Source organism: Panicum hallii, chromosome 1 (genome assembly GCF_002211085.1).
Source record: "Panicum hallii strain FIL2 chromosome 1, PHallii_v3.1, whole genome shotgun sequence".
Taxonomy (NCBI): Eukaryota; Viridiplantae; Streptophyta; class Magnoliopsida; order Poales; family Poaceae; genus Panicum; species Panicum hallii.
In genome coordinates, this window is record NC_038042.1 from 28,758,940 (window position 1) to 28,778,343 (window position 19,404).

The following is a 19,404-nucleotide window of genomic DNA, read 5'->3' on the forward strand; positions in this document are numbered from 1 at the left end:
GAGGGCAGAGGGGCAGAGCAGGGGAGCAGAGGGGCGCCAGAGGAAGAAGAAAGAGAGGAGGGGGTCCGAGGGACTGGTTTGCAAAAACAGAGAAGTCTAGTGACCTCACTGTAAACCTAAATTTCCCACTGATCCAAAAGCCTAATGAGAAAATGATCAAAACAGAAGTTGTAGAATTTTTCAAACCCTACAACATTGCTTAAGGGTTCAAGTTCAAAAACCTAAAGTACAATGCTTTATTTTACAACTTTGCACTCAAATCAAACTTATTAAAGTTTTGTCCTTATTAAAGTAAATTTCTTATAATTTTGGACCTAATTGCAAGTTTTCCTGCAATGTCATGATTACTTACATTTTTTACAATTTAGCCCTTAGTAACTTTGAAAGTTACCTTTGTAATTCAACTACTTGCATAAAAGGACTTGTAGTTTTGTAAAATTACATAAATACCCTTATTTTCTTAACTTTACTCAAATTTCACACCATTCAAAACATGCAAAACATTCTTCCTATTGGCTTGCTATATTTAACACCTAGGGTGTCACAGTTCCTAATATCTCATCATAGTCGAACCAATTCGTTTCTTCGGTAGCCGTCATTTTTCCTCTACCCTATCCGAGACCATAAGATGCCCCATCGTGGTACCCATCCTCTAACCTTTTTTCTCGATCAAGCCTTGCTCGAAACGGAACCGTAGCTCGATTTCAGCGTTATTTTTCGATGGTGCTCCGCTGTCGTAACTACCAACAACTCGGCCTAATCTCTCCCTTCTCTTTTTCGTGCTCTCGAACAACCCGTTCACGTTCAACCAGCACTGTCAGCATGTTTTCATGTTCAGCCTCCACCTGAACCTGTTTTGGCCCATAACCGAACTCGCTCGCCACTCAAGTCTCGACGCGAGATCGTTTCCTCCTTTCTTTACCTCTTCCTTCCTCTCTTTGCTCGCTAACTTATGGGGCCCGCTGGTCAGCCCAATCTCGTTTCTCCAGTGGGCAATCTGGACTCAAGGACGAGTCCCAACCCGATACGCCGCCTCATCCCTGCTTGCCAAACCCCAGGCCTCCACGCCCCTATAAATCCTGCACGCAACCCTAGGCCCGCATCTCCTCCTACTCGTGCTCCCTCCTTCATCGCCGCGTCGCATCTCGCCCTCCTGCTCGCGAAGCCCTTGTCTCTGCATCTCCCCTAGTGCTGCCCCTACTGCCTGTGACTTCTCGCCCCTACGGCTGCAGCCAGCACCACCGTCGCCGTGCCCCCTACGCACCTGAGCCTGTGCCGCACCCTGCTACCTGAGCCCGTGCGCCACCACCAGTGCGCCGCCGTCGGCCTCCCCCGGTGCACCCCACCTGCCTGTGCCCCTCCCTTGTGCTGCACACGACAACCAGGAGTGCCCCACCCCGGCACCGCCCCTGCGCAATGCCTCCAACCAGACTGCCGCCACCAGTGCCCCTGCCCTACCGCCGCTAGCCCTTCTCCCTGCGTCGGGCCTCGCCTTGCCCCTTGCCCACCTTCTCATGCCACCGCCCAGAGCAGTGCGCCGCCGCCCTCTTCTCCGGCGAAATCCGGCCACCGCGATGCATCCCTGCGGTAAGTAAGGTATGGAATCGAATCCCCTCGTCGTCCTCTTTCTATTGCCCCGCTCCTCACAATCTACCGTGCCCTAGAACAACGGGTATTTAGAAAACAGTAGTCGCCAGCCACCATGGGAGCTGTTCCCAAGCTTTTGCAATTTAGCCCCCTGAAGATCTTGTAATTCCTGCAGTTTTTCGTGTGTCTTGCAAACTTTGCAGAAAACCCCTAGATCTATTGCATCTTTTCAACCCAGCCCCACCCATGGTATTTTTCAGATCTAACCCTAAACTTTTCTTTATTTGCGAGCAGTATTTTCTTTGCCTTGCAGATCTTCCCTGCTAGCCCCTGAAATCTATAGTTAATTACGTATAGGTCCCTGCAACCTTGTTTCATGCGTAGTTTCCACGATTTAGATCCATTTTGATCTGTTCTTTTTTCATTAGTCTTCTAAAACCCTAAGCTATCGTTTAGTAGTGTTGTTGTATCATAGCTCCTATTTTTAAAATTAAATATAGATTTAATTTGATTAATGACCTCTCATCTAGTTTTTCCAATTAAAATCCAATTAGATCTATACTCCGATTTTCATAATTAATGTTAACTTCATTAATATCAACCTAAATGTGTTTATAATTTATTTAGTTCAACATGAATCATAAAATTATGCGTTTAGATGCTCTCACAAGTTCTTTTCTAATTAATTATTTAATTAGTGTAATTTGTACATAGACAATTATATATAACATTTGACTAAGTTGTATCTCGTCTTTATAAATGCAAAAATTAGATGAGTTAATTATAATTAGGGATATTCTCTTTTGAATATATTTTACATTAGTTTTCTAAATTAAAATAAATGAAAGCCTATAGTTCTTTCATTTCTTTTATAACACCAATCTTCCGATAGTTGTTTCTTTTCAACCCTAGCTCTGTTTTCCGTGTTTCTTTCGTTCTCGTGACCGTAGCAGCGATCCCTATCCTTTTGTACGCTTTTTTAAAGCTTTCCTTTTGTTTGTTGTATCTGTTCTTAGTTGTTCTTGTTTGTTTTCTTGCTTGTACACTTGGGTCCGATGTTTGTTTGACGTTAGAAGGAGCGCGATCCAAGAGTTTTGAAGATTTAGAGTTTCAAGAACAAGAGTTGAAGACTCTGAGCAGCTATTCTCTAAAAGAAAGGCAATTGTTTCCTTGATCATTCTTTTATCCTAATAATCATAATAAATACAACTTTCTTTATACCTGCATATGTCTGAACCTGATGGATCATAATTAAGGATATGCCTAGTCTTTATGATCATTCCTTGCTAACCTGGGTTTTACCTTTATGTTGGGTAGCTTTTGCATAGTTGCTATAACTGGTTCCGGTTTGGGAATAATATATAACCATGATGATAATAATGATGATACTACACATGTTCTATCCATGTTCATGCGCTATGCGTTGTTAATACAGCATCATATGTTTTAATTGGAACATAGAAAACCACCTAGGAAAATAGTGCAACCACAATACTATATGGCTCTGGTCTTTGCTAATTAATTAGAAACACTAGCTTATGACGATCTTACCGAAAGGATAAGAAGGGAGTGCATTGATGGGGTATAGCTCGGTCCTCTTGAGGCTTTGATATGTGGTCCTTGGCTAAGACACTTCCTCATTAGGGAGCGTTATGACCACTGCGGCCTAAAACCTTAGCGGATTGTCATAAGTTAGGGAATCTTGTAAAGGCCTCGTAGTGAATCCCTTGCCACTCACCTCAGAAGTGTTTAAGAGGCTAGCTACCTTGGGCAAATTGGGAGACACGAATTATGGGTAAAGTGTACAACCTCTACCGAGTGAAAACTGATATATCAGCCGTGCTCACGGTTAAGAGCAGCTTGGACCCTCACATAATAATTGAACTTGAAGATGAATTAAATTGTGGAACATGTTTATGGTTATGGTTATGGTTATGTTTCTGTTATACCTGTTCTGTTTCTTTTAATGTGGGTTTTGCTATGAACTTATACCTTAGTAATCAGATGCTAATAAAATTTGACCAACTAAAATTTCTTATCGTTGTAAGCCAGTCAGCCTTTCCTTGTTTTTGGCCTTCATATCGTATAATTCCCAACACTTGCTGAGTACCAACCATAAGTGTGCTCACACTTATTATAATTGCTGCTCAGAGAAGGAAGTGATGTGAAGTCTTTTGAAGATGATGCTGAGTTCTAGGCCTATGCAACCTCTAGTCGATTGCTTGTGAAGTTTGGAGTCTTCGTTTCCAGGATAAGCTGTATAACTCTGATAATCTTTATAGTCTTTTAATTCTTTTTTTGTGATACTGTTGCTGATTATTCACTGATGAAGTCACTATATGTATGGAACTTGATCCTGGCAAACATATAATTATGCATTCAGTTTTGTCCTTAAAACCGGGTGTGACAATTTTGTTGTAGTTATTTTTTAAATCCATTGTAACATGGAAATGGGAAATCAAGTGCAAATATGTGTTATCAAGTGGATTTGTAAAATGTGAATGTGAATGTGAATATCAAATTTGAGTTTGAATTTATTCATTGATTTGTTCAATAATGTATTATTTAGTTTGCCAAATTAGTGATTTGTTCGGTAATTAGTTTGTATCTATGATTCAGTAATGTTATTCAGTAATTTGCGATTTATTAAAGTGTTATTCAGTAATTTTAGTGAATGTTTGTTTTATAATTTTATTGAAATGTACATGTACTCTGAACCCAATGAGAAGTGTATTCGATATTGTTTGAATTAGTTAGTTCTTTATTTCTATTTCAAAGATGTCATTTCAAAAATGTGGTCATTGCAGAGTTCTTCTTATAAGAAAGTACGAGGTCTGTCTATTGTTAGTTCTTTTCTTTTTTATTCTAATGTGAAAATTTGAAAATACCATAGTTTTATTCAAATATTTTGACACTCTAATGATGTATATAATGGACCCCTTGCAAAATTGTGAACCTTGAATGTTCGAGGATATGGGATTAAGTTTGAATGAATTTATGTGCTTCACATTCTAAATTCATCCCTTATCCTTTGACATTCAAGGTTCTTTGAAAGTCCAAACAAACTGAGGAGTGCGAAAATGATTTTCAAGGCCCCCACCCGCCCCTACAAATGATTTTCAATGTGAAAATTTGAAAATGCCATAGTTTCATTCAAATATTTTGACACTCTAATGATGTTTGTGCATTCAATTAGGTTTCTATTCCAATATGTATTTAAATATTTACTCAAATATATCTTCATTGGCTCTCTAATGTAGAAGTCGTAGATGGATCATCCATCATCATCTTCCCCACAAAGGGAGCATGCAGCATCGCAAGATGATGAAATGGAGCAAATTGCATCCCAGATGCAGTGGGACGATGAGGGCGACATCGAAGTAGAATCTGGGGATGACGAAGGTCCCCAAGTAGAACAAGGGGCTTGGGTAGGAGGGCAGTGGCATGATTCGATAGATCCACATCCGTTTCCTCCTAGAGAAATTCGTTCAAGGTCAGAGTTTGATCCGAATTACGTTTTGAATCCAAGTCAGGTAATCACTACGTGATTACTTACAACCGAGCATTTATTATACATTTTCATAGACTACGCATAGTGACTCACCAAATCATATGATCCATGTAGGAGGCTCCAACAGGAAGGAGTAAACGCCAAAGCCGACCTCCAAGCCCAACAGAGGAAGAACTTGAAGACAATGATTGCTCCAGTCCGGAACCTCAAACTACAACCTCTGGCAGCCAAAACAAAAGGAAAAGGGGTCAGCATGGAAGAAACCAATACCCCGAAGGCCAATGGACGGTCAATATAGTTAGCGCAGCACGCGAGCCCATAGAGCCTCCTGAGGTGTCTGCAAAGTTTTGAAACGCAATCGGTTCTATAATCAGAACAAAAATGGTTTTGGATCAAACAATCCCGATTGGCTAACGGTTTCTGAGGGGAAGAAGGAAGCAATGTGGCAATTGTTGAGAAAAACTTTTATTTTGCCAAGAGGAACGAAAGATAAAGTAAAGCATTATGCTAGGAATGCTGGGTGAAAGTTTCCACTGGTGGAAGGGTGACCTGAATATCAAGTATGTCCAGAAGGGCCTAACGCCATTTCTAGATTACAGAGACATCACACCAGCACAATGGGAAGAGTTTGTTCGTCAAAAGATCTCTGAGGAAGCTCTAGCCCTAAGCCAGAGAAATAGAGATCTAGCACTGAGAAGCATACATAAAGTCCATCTTGGCCCGGGTGGATACCAAAGGAAGGTCGATCAGTGGCGGAGTTAAAGAGAGGCTGCAATAGCCGCCAGGCAACCTGACCCTTTTGAAGGCTCTGACAAACGTGATTGTTTCTGGCTTCAAGCAAGGAAGCCTAAGATGGTGGATGGCAAGCCTGCATTTGACCAACCCAAGACCAAAGCGGTGGCACAAAAAATGTACCAACTTACCGAGCTTCAGAAGCAAGGAAAGTTTAAAGCCAAGAGGGACAAGGATGTGCTTAGTACAGCCCTTGGGCCCAAAGAGCATGGAGGCTGCGTCAGAGGCATGTCCTCTAAGTTGACCATTAGGGATGGGTTCCAGGAGGACCAGGCTAGCTACAGGAGGCATGACCGCTACAAGGAAGAAATGAAAGAAGTGGCAAAGAAAGCACAGGAAGCTAAGTTTAAGGAATTTTTTTCTAGCACAAATGGTGGAGCAGCAGCAATCCGGGCTATCATGGATTGACCCGTCGCAAGAGGTGGGGCAACAATAGATGATGATGTGGCCCCCTCCGGTATTGGCCCAAGCGAATACGGCATGTGCTCAGAGCAGTGTTGCCTCTACCACAGCACAACCATACTCGGTAGATTGTATATCCGTTAGCACCCCCTGCTTGTTTGCTCCATCCGGTTGGCAGAGCTGGGAAGATGAAGGAAGTAGCTGTAACACCCTGTTTCTAAAGAAAAAAATCAAACAGCCCGGCCCATCTCCCCTCTCCCTTTCTTCTCTCCCTCTCATTCTTCTCCTTCGCTCGGCCCAACTCGGGCCCAGCCGATCCACCCTCTCACCCATAGGTGGGGCCCACCTGTCAGACCACTCTTCTACCTCCGGCTGCCCACCTCCCCCACCGCATCGCACACCCGCGGTCGTGTCCCCCCCCTCAGTCCGCCCGCCTTTCCTCCCTCTCTCTGCGGCCGCCTTGAATGCCCGCACTACTACCGCCACCACCACGTCACCTTCCTTCCGTTTCCCCTTCCTCCCTCACTGCAACAGCCGCCGCCTTCATGGCCTTAATGGCCGGCCACCCGAGCATCGTCGCCCCTCCGCCTCTCCTCCTTTCCCTTCCTCCCTCTATAAAGGGCAAGCCCGAGCCCCCTACCCACTCTTCCAGCTCCCCCTCGCTCCACGCCCCCTCTCATAGCTGTTGCACAAGAGCTTAGAGAGCCACCGCCATAGTCGATCTGTCACCCCGCTGCTCCTCCTCGACGACCAGCCGCCGCCGGAGTTTCCCACGAGGTGAGGAAGCTTCAGAGCCCTATATCTTTCAAAACTCTCATAGATAAGCCCTTGGAACCTTGTTTTAGTCATATCTTTCTCGTTCTAACTCCGTTTTCAACGATTCTCACACTCACGCATGCACAACATCTTTATAATCTTGTTTTGTCATGTTTGTTCTGTTTGTTGTATTGTTTCTTATTTGTTGTGTGTTTTTCTTATGTGATCGCGTAGACAACGTGCCTTTGGAGGAAGGACAAGCGCTGCAGTTCGAGGAAGAAACATAGCAGTTTGTCGAGGAAGGAAAGTGGAATTCCCCCCTACATACTCTATTTATGCCCCAATAATAGCATGATAATTCACTTTACTTTATTCGTCGAATTGCATAACTTGATGGGAATATCTATTAAGGATTGACCTAGTCTTTTCACCCAAGCCATGAACACCTGGTTTTAGCTATCTTTTTGGGTAGAAATGCTTAGTTGCTTAACTTTGGGAAATGGTGCTATCACAAACTTCTGAGAATGTTCAAACTTCTGAGAATGTTAATCATGACATTATACTATTGTTATACCTGGATATTTTACAAGATCACTTTCCGTGATGGCCTTGCATCTTTCCCCCACTTGTTAAGTACCAACCATAAGAGTACTCACCCGCCTAACTGCTGTTCAGAAGAGAACGTGGAAGTGGAACACTACAGCGACTTCGAGGAATTCTAGGCATGCATTCACCAGTCAATCACTTGTGGAAGAAGCTTTGTTACAGATCTCGTTTAGGATTTTGGTGAAACGCTTCAGACCTTCGTGTCTATTTTATTCGAAGTGTAATAATGTTATTTACTCTCTTGTTTACATTTTGAACATTTTCTTTTGATATGTTCACTTATGACATCTATCATATGTGAGTAACTTGATCCTAGTGCACATATGAGATGCATTCAGTTTTGCTTCCAAAATCGGATGTGACAGTAGCCAAGGCCCAGGTGATCCGGTTGGGGTTCCATTTGAGGGAAATCTGATCCCGCCCCTATATGCATGCGTACAAGTGCAACATCTCCTCAAATCAAGCTATGAGGATCATGAGATAGACATCCCCACTGTAGATGGGAAGCATTGCCTTGGAGAATGCCTTGGCTCAACCATCCTATGGCATAAACGAGATATCGTACTGCTTGGTCCACAACCTTCGGCATCTCCGGATCATAATGTGCTGGCACAAGTCTTAATTGAGCATCCCTCATCATCGGCAGCACAACAAAAGGGGGCAGCACCAGAGCATACACTAGAAGCTCCAGCATCACCACCACAAGACTATAGGCCACCAGCTCCGCAATCAACACCACCGGCTCCATCATCACCACAGGCTTCGGCATCACCACCACGAGAGCATACGCCACCGGCTCTGCAATCACCACAACCGGCTCTAGCATCACCAACACGAGAGCACACGGCACCGGCTTCGCCAGCACCACAACAACAACAGCCGCCGCAGTTGTTGGTGCCAAGAGTGATACGGCCTTATGGGAGGGAAGGGTCAGAGATTGCAGATATATGGCACACCGCAAACAAGAAGCAGGGGTCAAAGGCTAAGTCAAAGGATGATTAAAATTCTAGTGTCATCAAACGGCCGGGCTTTTCCTTGCATCGCACTGACTCAGAGCACCATCTGGTTGTTGGGGTCGATGACATACAAGACTTACCAAATTGTTCGATAAATTTTGAGTATGGTAAACCATTTCTAGCAGACGCTATGATCGTGGGGGTTCCAAGTGACATGCAGAGGACGCATAGTTGGTACACGAGGGCATGTAGACTTGGGCTGACTAACATGTGGGCTCGGTACAACCCAGATATATTCGGACCAAAAGATCCTAAAGGTGTCACTGATATCATGTTCGATTTTGAAGACATCCAAAATATGTTTCGCCTTAAAGAACTAAGCATAGAAATGGTTAGACTTTGGCGCATGTAAGTGTCATATTGAAACTAATATCTTATATGATATGTCCTACTATATTATATAAGCATATCTAATTAATTGTGATGCATTTTATTATACAGGATGCAACAAAGACAAACCAACCCTATAAATCGCAAGATCGCGTTTCTTGACCCTCAAGCTATTTGCGAGTTCAGGCATCTCAGACCAATATAGTGGAAGGACAGCCATGATGACCTAAGCAAGTGTAAAACACGCAAGAAAAAAGAAGCAAAACGAATACACGAACACAAAGAGACCATAAAGAGGGTTGGGGTCTACATATCGCTTCAGATGCAAAAATACCAAGACAAGGATGTCATATGGGCACCATACCACTTCCAGCAAGTGTAGTTTCAATCATTTGTTAGAATATGCACTTGCTTCGAATAAATGCCAAAGAAATGATATATAATATTCTTGCAGAAATCACTAGATTGCTTTTATGCTACAGCCAAATCGTGGAAAAATGCTCGTATTGGACTCCACTGATTTTGAGCCGCGTAGATACAAAGAATTCATATCCATCCTCAACATGTTAGCAAAATTCTTATCTTCTACATTTGCATCATGCAAGATCTTCCAAAAAAACTACATATATAAACTAACTTCTTATTTCTTTCTTTTTAAAACAGGGCTTACATGCACTACATTTCCAAAGGAGGAATTCATCCCCCCCGAGAGAACAACAGAAATGAATTCGCACACACACTTCCCGTGCAACAAGCAACCTGTAGGTTTCGTGTACTGTGCGTACTACATGTGCGAGCACATGAGCGAGCTCGGGAGATACACAACTGATCCCGAACGTGTAAGTGGCTAATCTTTGTTAGGGATAGATGCATAGGTGGGAATTGTTTTTGCGTGTATCTAACACTTGGCTTAATTTTTCCGTGGATTTTTAAATTGCAGATTTAGCCGAGAAAACACAACAACCAACTCCATGAGCAACAACTTCTCAACATAGTCGCCGATTTATGCCGTTTCATGTTGCATGAAGTGATCCATGTAATGGGGTATTTTGTTCACTCTGAACATGAATTGGCAACTAAAAATAATACAAAGGTCTTCATTAATGGGACGCTCAGTATGTCCGTGCTGGCTAGCTCCAGTAGCGTTCACCAGGGGTAATTGGACAAAAACATGTATTCTATGCGTACTTTGATAATGTACTATAATGATGCACTCTAATGATATACTTCGATATGATTTTATTTTGTATGCGTAATTATTTATATTTATAAAATATATTCCATGTCGGTCACTATAACATTCGATCGCGCACTAGCTTGATAGGTCAAAATTGGTGGGAAATAAAATTTTAAAAACTAGCGGGAACCAGATTCAAAAAATTTAAATACAAATCAACCAATTTTTGGGCGGGAAACTCATTTCTAGGGGCGGGTCACGTCCTCACCCGCCTCTGGAATTCCATTTTCAGGGGCGGGTGACGCCCTAAACCGCCCGTGCAAATACCATTTACAGGGGCAGGTCATTGGCCAGGGGCGAGCGCGTTACCTGCCCCTGCAAACGGTATTTCTAGCTGCAAGAAGCAAGGATGGTTATCACATCCGTCGCTACAAATGCTGTTTTACCCACCCCTACGAATGTTTCCTGCAGTAGTGATTCCTGTCGGTATTTTTCTATCTTTCCACTGTCAAGGAAATCGTTTTTCAATTTCCCTATCGGTAATTCGAATTTTCCTGTCGGATACGGACAGGGAAATTTGAGTTTCCAGTAGTGAGGTTACTATAGAGAGCAAAATAGAGTAGCACATGAACTGGCACAAACATGTTAGACGTGTTCGTAGCTCGGCTGTTTGGTTATGAAGTATTCCCAGTTGTATTGAACATGTTGTGCTTCTAGATTGTAATATCACCTAATCATGCTTACGAAAAAAATCTTTTCCCTCGCAAAAAAAAAACTATCTACTACGAGCACGTGCAGCGCGCTAATCTGACTAGTTTCTGCTAACATGTCGGAAACACATCGATTCACCAGCGGAGGGAGTAATTAAATCGGCTGATGAATGTGCAAATGAGTAATTCTTCCCTATGTCAACTACCGAAAATTTTAAAACATTAATTACAAAAAATAACTCAATTTAGATTGCTAGGAGTCTTCTGAGATATGAACTACTACCGTTATGATACAGTTGTACGTAGGTATGTGCTAGTACTAGAAGTTATTTAGAGTCCGAAACTTGCGATATTGCACCAAATGAAACTTGCTCATGCCAGATTCAGGTCGTGGTTCCATGGAATATCTAGTAGGCACATAGACGAAAGCTAAGTAGGAACTCATTCAATCTACTATGAAAGGTGGTGGTTTTGAGACAAGTTTTCACTCACAAGGGCTTAGATCTGTCATGTTTGTCGTATGATCATCACTTTGATGGGCGATCGGCGCCATGGCCAATGCCACCACCACCAGCAAGACGATGATGCTCGAAGAATGCGCAAGCTTGCTCCAGCACGCGGCAGCGGTAGCCATTCTAGCTCTCAAGCTGTGAAAACCAACCCGGCCGTGGGCACCCCTATAAATCCCACACCCTTGTAACCGTGTTAACCCACACAGATCGTTCCTTCCTGGTGTCTTTCCTCGTGGAAATGCAATAATTCCGCTACTACTAGGTAGCTTTGTGGGTGCTAATAATTCCACTCACCCTATACAACCCGCGAGGAACCACTCAAACAAGTCATGGTCTCAAAGTCTTTGTTCCACTCTTGTTTTTGTGTGGATTCACGCATATTGGGCAGTCGCTTCCAAATTACAACTCGCAATCAAGAAACCACTCCAAACAAGTCAAAGTCTTGAGTAGCGTCCAGTCTCCGCACACCTCTGCTGTAAGCCACGGTGTTCTTTTGTCGTTCAGCACTTTCTCGCCGACTTATTAGAATTGGACTGATGACAGCAAAAGAGTTGACAAAAGCACTAGCCATTCGCACTTCATGATGTGGTCATTCAAAATAAGGACATGTCCCTTATTTTTAAAGGTTTAACCATTTCTTTGTAGTGGTAAAAAAGCTAAGGTTCCAGATTGATTTAATAATCATTAAAAAAATATTATCTAAATAAAGTTAAGTGTCATCTTGTTCTAAAGATATTGTCATAAAAATATAATGGTGCAATCATAATTTAATTTAGATGCTAGAATTAAATTATACTTTTTAGTTTTAAATTTATATAAATGTGGGATGATGTCATCAGCCTTGCCTTTTCTCACATGCATGCACAAGCTTATCTACAACCAAAAAAAAAGTAGGACTATGTGTATACATGCGGGGAAAAACAGTCGGAAAATATATTAGCCGGGCTTTAAAAGGGACGGTTATTAGAAGAAATTGCTTAAAGCAAATCGCGTGATGGTGATTCAGTTAGATGACAAATGATTTTTATCGCCTTAAGCGATGTTTAACTGCGCCCCTGAATTTTCCACCGATCGATCTGTGGAGCGTCGGCTCATTTGCCTAGGTTGGCCTCGGGCAGAACCGTCGAATGTTTCTAACAGGCCAGTCAGGCCCGTGCAACGTCTCTAGTAGACTCGAAAAGACCCGGATTTTCGTCTTTTTACTACTACTAGCGGGTGGCAAGACAATCCACATGTATCATGCAAGATATGTGGAGCCCAACTGAATTGCATAATGTCAAAATATATATGTTTAGCATTGCTCGATGATGAGGATCTGACAGGTCTCAGTGCAGCTGCTGCAATTGCTGATCAAAAGGAATGGTTATTTAGGATAAATTTTGACAATGGAGAACATGTATATGTAGATGTAGCATAAAGATCTCATCATTCCGATAGTAACCTGCCGGGTGATTTGGTATGCTCGGAGGAAGGTGATAAATTAACAAGTGTACCAGTCTATTAATGGCCTTTGGCTTCCGATCCTAATAAAGAGCTACGTATTGAAGAACTATATTGGACTGGACTAGGTTTGTACCCGTGCGTTGCTACGAGTGGCAAAAGAAATTTCAATAAAATACAGAAAGTATGAAAAAACATAATATTGATCTTGGCAACAAAATATTTTGAACTACATCGAGTTTCACCCGCATCAACTTTACATAACACTATTTAAGCAAGCATGAATAAACAACTGGGAAACAGATAATACAAATATGTAGGTTAAATATAAAAGAAGAAAGCTATACCATGAGCCTAATTGGAGGTGCTTCCGGCCATTTCAGTCCAGCTAACCCCCTTTCATTCCCATTGAATCAGATTGAGAGTGGAGCACAATCTAGTTGTCAGTCTTATCGAAGCCTGACCAAAATTACGAGGACAAAAGAAGAGAAAGGATCATTTCCTTTCCTTTCTGCTTCTATGTACCTAAACGACCTTGTCCCCTGTCAGCTAGTATAGATCTCTCTACACTGTACAGAATCACCATGATCAGTCATACTTGGACCATTTATCTTATTACACAGCCACCATTGCTTACCTTAACGTTGAAGTCAAGCACTATTGGCCATTGTCTTGAAATGTTGACCAGTTGAACACCATATCCAAAGCCACATCAATTTTAAAGGAGTAGGGTATGCCGCATACCAAACCGCAAACCATATAGCTCTGTTTTAACAAAAAGCTAATGTTAAAAAGGAACATTCTGCTTGGCTAGTGTTCCTCCAGATTTTGGTGCTTCCTTTATAGAAAATGCTAGTATTTCAAACACAAGCAGAGCATAACATGAGCACTGTACACTTGCCAGTTCTTTCTAAATCTAAAAAAGATATTCCTTGCTAGCGTATCAACCTAATATATGCTTATGCTTTACTCTAACCAATTGCTCCAATATGGAAACGAAGGAGAGAAGTGTTTCCTTTGTAGCAATATGTTTGTGTCCCCACTGAATATTTTGGTTATGGATGAGTATCTTAAAAAACTGAGATCGTTTCGTGTATGATTCATCCATAATGAACTCTGACACACGCCTTTGAGTTGCTACGACTACATTCAAGAAATGAAGAAGATGATTACCATATATGCTGCCCCTGTTGTGACGATATGATGCAATGTATAAATGTATATGCTCTTTGGTTGTATTATGCAACTGAGTAATAAGTAAAAAGAGAGTTATCTTAGCTAAAACAACGTGCCCTGATGACAAGCTGATGATGTGAATGTTGGTGTGCAGTGTTCCTGATGTCTGTCACTCTGTCTAGGTGGAACTCAGTTCATAGGAAATGTACTCTCATCATATGGTAAGACTGTTGGACATGTCAGCAACAATAGTAAAATCTTAGTTAGTTAAGAGATGAAAACTCATCATTAAGGATTACGAGATGCTCTTGAAGGTCAATACATAGGGGAAAAAATCATAAAAAACCAGATGCATCATCCTTAGGAAGAAAAGTGCAAGACCTTCGAGCAATCATCCTGACAATATAGCAAAAGAAGCTGTTGGAGGTTCTATCAAATCAAACAACTGATATTCTTTGAATTTATTTTATAATCCATGCATCTATAAAGTCCAATATAACTTTCAACTGTAACCCCAGATTCGTAGATATATTGTTATATTAGGCATTTCTACAAATTTGTTGTGTGCAGTGGTAATAGCATATTGCATTTAGATCAGATACACCAGTAGAATGGGAGAAAGAGAGGAAACGAAGCCTTACCTGGTGATGTTGCGGGACATGTTCAACTTGTGGCTGCAGCAGTCGTCGCTCAATCCAGCAGGTGATCCTCGATTTGGTGGCAGAACCAAATCGCTGCTGGAAACGACGGCCTTGGTAGCAACCTCCTTGCCGAGCACGGGGATGGCGCCTCCGCGGTTGTGGTCTTCGATTCATCGTGCTACCAGACTGGAGCAAGTTTAACACAAATACCTGAATCTAGTGTTTTGAATTACTGCAAGCATCCATGTCCCTCATGTTACTTTGTACGCATAATTTTGATCCTGAATTACTGGGGATTTGATAAACCAACATGTACCTAAGTCATTGACAGACTATCTAATTGCACTTCATGGGAATTTGCAGGCACGGAAAGCTACTTAAGCGTCTGGAATCTGGAATGAATTAGCCCTTAACACCTGCTTACCTCCAAACCACAGTCGTTGACATAAACATTTGTGAAGAGCTCATACTGATCGGGCATAGGACTCTCCTGCACATATAAATTCCCATTAACTCATAAGCAGAATTAGTTTGATGAAGGGTGTACAGACATACATGTTTAACTAAAAAGAATTACTTTATTACATAGAACATGCTTAACTGAGAAGAATTAGTTCAAATAAACGAGGGACGTGTAGACACAGAACTTGTCAAGCTGGGACTGACCTTTGCTTTAGCAATGGCTGCGTCATCTTGCTTCCTTATCTCCTTTTCCATATCCTAATAAGTAGGAATAGATAGTGATAATGAATTCTATGCACGACTCAAAATTTCTTCTATCTGCTAAGTAAAGTATGTTCAAGATCACCTGCTTTTCTGATTCAATTTTTTTCCAAGAGATCTAAACAAAGCTTTTGTGTTACGTTTGAAGTCTTAACAATCCAAATAATACCTTTAGCTCTTGGGCTGTGGCGAAGTCATGGGCCAATATGAGCTTCCTAACCCTTTCGATTCGATCATGCTCCTATTGGTATCATAAGTTGATAACATAAAAAATCAATCAGAATGTCCATCCTCAGAGGAACATATTTTTGAAGTGGCGAGGCAGTTGCCATCCTGACCTGTCTTATCCCTGCAATTTTATCCCTAGTGCGGTAGGTGCTACCTGATCTGACATAGAGTGCCCATGGTATGTATAGGTGTCCATCTCAAGAATCTAAAATAGATGTCAATGAACCTTATAGTTTATTTGAAACTAGAATAAATCGAGAATCGACCATATTTCCAAAGCATGTCTACTCAAGATAAGTAATAGGGACCTGAAAAGGACAATACCTCCTGCTTCAAAATAAGAAAACCAGAAATGCTGACAAAAAATGCTTCTAGGAGTAAGCACTAAGTGGTCTGAATTCTGTAGTGAATAACATTCCACACTAAGTGTTGCATGCTAAACTTGCTTGCTGAATGGAACACAATGAAAAACACGTGACAAACAAAAGCAAGCCTGCATTGCCGTAATATATGCCAGCAAAAAAAACACATTGACAAGAATTGAACTCAAGATAAAGCAAAGCAACCGCCTGACATTCAGTTGAAATGTTGCCGCAGAAACAGCTGAAGTTGGTCTCAAAAGGGGAACAAATCACTTAAGTTGAATTCAGTAGTATCCTAGAGTACTTCTGATTGCATATCAGATAATATGAAAAATGGATGCACCTAATATAATTGAACACTGCACATCGCGCAACAAAATTTGCATTTACAAGCCCAATCTATAGTGTCCAGTTCACTTGCAAGTTGCTATGCAAAATTGCCCATCAACTCTGCAATAAATCAAACCGACAAAGAGTCTTTACCGTCAACCCAGGCACATAGTCCCCACGCTTGTAGTAAGCCGGGCTCTTGGATGCCCTCCACTATGCAGTCCCCATCCCATCTGCACAAATCAGGTACTTGGCAGAATAAATCCAATTTCAATTTCCGAATCACACCGACGAACAATATTGTTACAGGCTAAAAGCACAATCGTGAGCAGGGAAGAGGAGGCGCAGGGTGGCTAGCCCATTGAGGATAGGGAGAGCCCCAGGTTGGTGAGGATGGGGAGGCCAGCGGGTCGTGGTGCCGCGAGTCGACGACGGCAGCGGTGGAGAAGGTTTGCAGCGCCGTTTCGAGCCCACCGAGGGCGAGGGCGACGGAGCGGGTCGGTGACGGATCGCCGACGGCGATGGCGCGGGGGCGAGGGCGACCAGCGCTGGCTTGAGCCCACCGACGGCGCCGGATCGTGGAGGCGACGTCGAAGTCGAGGAAGGCGGCGTGCGGATCGCGGAGGAGTGCGACGGGGGAGGGACGTGCGACGGAGAGGAGGGGAGGGGCGTGCGGACGGAGGGGAGGGGAAGGCGGAGGGGGATGCCGAGCGCGGGTGGCCGCAGCGCGCGGCGGAGGAGGGGGAGCGGAGGAGGCCCGGCGTCGCGGTGGCGGAGGGGGTGCCGAGCGTGCGGGCCCGCGGCTCGCGCTCCGGCGGCGCGGCGGAGGAGGGGGGTGCCGAATGGGTTGCGGCTGCTGCAGGTAGGGGTCTCCGTGCACGAGGGGAGCCAGCGACCGGGCGCGTGAGGGTGGGGGAGCGGAGAGGGGGTGGTTGAGGGCAGCGGCTCGAGGTGGAGGCGAGAGCGGCGACGGCGGCGAGCGCGTGGGGAACGCGAGAGCGGAGCGCGGATAGCAGGCCGGGCGCGAGGGGAGCCAGCGGCCGGGCGCGTGAGGGTGGGGGAGCGGAGAGGGGGCGGCGGCGGCGGCGAGCGCGTGGGGGAGGAGAGTGCGGAGCGCGAGGGGGAGGCCGGAGCGGCGCGCGAGCTGGAACTGCTCTGCTCGCGAGTGGGGGAGACGTTGGCGACGCGCGGGGAGGGGAGCGGTGGGCAGAGCCACGGGAGAGGTAAACTTAAGGTATAGAAATGGTGATTGCACAAAAGCAAAAAAAATGTTACACGTGACGTGCAAAGCAGGAGACCGAACACTTGCTGGATCCCACCGCCAAATGATCACATGCATGAAAGGTAATGTTGATGCGGCAGTTTCTAGAGGAGGAAACACAACAGAAGTTTCAGTGCTGTTTGCAGAGAAGCAACGGGAAATTAATTTCGTCGCTGCTAGCTAGCGCTATTATAGCACTAGCGTTTGGTTAGTCAGATTGTAACGTGATTTGTTTACAGAGGGTAACGGATACCATTAGCTACTGTTTGGTTTGGTTTTCTAGTAATATCGAGCTTCAGAAAATTGATACCGCCCCACCCAAGCGTGTAGCAGCTTTGCAGCAGCAAGTCTGTAGTATATATGTATGCATGCATGCAGCAGCTTTGCTGGTACGCAGCAGCTGAACGGCTTTGCTCTTGTTGACTTGGAAGCGGGCAGCAGTTTAAGAATTCGTTTGAACCAAACAAGCTCTGGTATCGATTACTTTTTTTGCATTACCGGCAGTATCGGATTCCGTTTACGTTTACATTGCAAAACTTGAACCAAACACTAGCCTTAGGGCATCTATCCCAACCTTCCATTTTGAATAGTTTTCATAGTATTAATTATACATCCATATAGGATTTTAGCTTATGTGGCACTATAATACATCATGAGAGAGAGTGGAGAGAGGAAGAAACCGGATCTCACGCAAGACCCAGTGTCAACATGAAAATCTATACGCTAGATACTATTAAGTTGTGCATTGGGAGTGAGGTAGTGTCTTCGTAATAAATTAAGAACAAATATGATAGACGGAGAAGTGTGAGTTTAATAGAAAAACCACACCAACACATTATGGGTTGTAGACCGTAGTTTCAAAGGTGGTGTCTTGATAGTATGATAACATAGACACTACCCATAGATATTATGGGTTGCGCTTACCCTCATGAATTATTAGCCGATGCCAGAACATTGATCTTCGATTTAACTCGTAGTCACATGCTCACCGTTGGTAATATGCATGATATTCTACTAGAAATCAGCTTAAGGTATATTGCGTAAACTAATCATTACTGGAGAAATAGCCTTTAGTCCCGATTGGGAAGCTGTTTTAATCTACAACCATGACTAAAGGGTCTGCAAGGCAAAAAAAATAATTATCGCAAGCCCACCTAGCCCTACGGTCCACAACATTTGAACTCGAGACCTCTTAACTCGTGTATATCTTCACTATACCACATCAACTACGCAACACATGTGACCTAGATAAGATGCTTTCCTTTTGAACTAGCCCATGGAAGACCCCCTACCGGAACTAAAAGACCTTTAGTCCTGGTTAATAATACCAACCCAGACTAAAGGGTCTACATTAGTCTCAGTTGGTGTTAACAATCGGAACTAATGCTATTAGTCCATTGGTAACACTAATCAGGACTAAAGTATGACTTTTAGTTATAATTGGTGTCTATAACCGGGACTACAAGGGCTCCAGTAAAAATTTAGACCCAAGACTAATGGGAGCAAGTCCCGGGTCTAAATTTTATTCCGGATCTCAATTCTACCAAGACAAATGTGGAGGATGAACGTGGGTATCTCTACCAGTAAATACTATAGTAATGCAAACTAAATCTATTTACAAGAAGATAGATGTAAACTGTAACATACGCATGTAAATAAATGGTATAAAAATACAGCACACGCAAAAGCAGACGTAAACAAAAGTTAACATGTCTAAACATAACATATATGTATTCTGCAGATCTAAACATAAAAGCACGTAACCCATAGATATAGACAGCAAGACTGTATACACCCTAATAAATCTTATATGACCAGCAACTATACTATCTCCCATCTACGGA

At 43.2% G+C, this 19,404-nt stretch overlaps 1 pseudogene; it reads right to left on the reverse strand.

The window, feature by feature from the left end:
• Nucleotides 1-13,041: 13,041 nt before the first annotated feature.
• Nucleotides 13,042-17,511, reverse strand: LOC112891748 (annotated as a pseudogene).
• Between the last annotated feature and the right edge of the window lie 1,893 nt (nt 17,512-19,404).